A 951-nucleotide genomic window follows, 5' to 3' on the forward strand; every position below is an offset into this window, starting at 1 on the left:
GATCACGTGTCAATTTTAAACGGTATGATTGGTGTACTGATGATAAAATAATTGTAGTATTGTTGTGCACCTGTAAACACAAAAATTTATCGGAGAGAAATGTGTTCGAAGTAACGAGCACGAGCCTTTACAGTAAGACGTGAAACTAGACACATCTGACCACGAAACGGGAAGTTTTAACAATACGCCAACAACAATTCCGGCCTCAAGCAGGAACCCTTGACTGCCTTACGTCACTGAGAGTTTCGCAAACTGTTCAATCGCAACGTATGCGTCACCAATACAAGCACATTTTCATCTTGACCAAATGAAAGAAAGTTTACTACGTCTCGAAGCGATGGCTGAGTCAGGAAGACGTTTACTACGTCTCGAGCGATGGCTGAGTCAGGAAGAGATAAGAATGAAGCAAATAACAGAAGATTAGCCAAGTCCCTTGATCTTAAACTTGACATTTGCTAGAAGGCGGAATTTCATCAACAATGTGGCAACCGGAAGGCAACTGATCATTTCCGTCTTCTGCCCACTGTCACGATTTAATGTAAACGAAACCTGTCGCGTTTTTAAGTTAGTGAAAGTACAAAGACACTCATTCAATCGGTTTGTCTGTTCATATCAAAAGAGGGTTAATTTGGTGACACCTTTTGGTCTGATTTGGGACAAACGGCTCAAGAAAAACAACATGAGGAAACGCGAATATCACTATTCTGTTCCTGAGTAGCCTGCGAGCAAGCTCTCCGTTGGGGTCTCGCACGAGATTTTCGGGTGCAAGCGGTGGATCGAAGCGCGTGCGGATAGCGAAAGTAGCCTATTCCAGGCTCCCAGATGGTAGGGAAAGAGAGAAAAATGCTTTCGAAAAATGAGTGGAGGCTTGGGTCGTAGCGAGGCGGGGGAACGCCTCGCCTCGCCTCGACCCAAGCCCCCACTCGCTGTTTCCACTTTTCTGACTATCTG

The sequence above is a fragment of the Montipora foliosa genome, chromosome 10 (assembly GCF_036669935.1).
Source record: "Montipora foliosa isolate CH-2021 chromosome 10, ASM3666993v2, whole genome shotgun sequence".
NCBI classification, from domain to species: Eukaryota; Metazoa; Cnidaria; class Anthozoa; order Scleractinia; family Acroporidae; genus Montipora; species Montipora foliosa.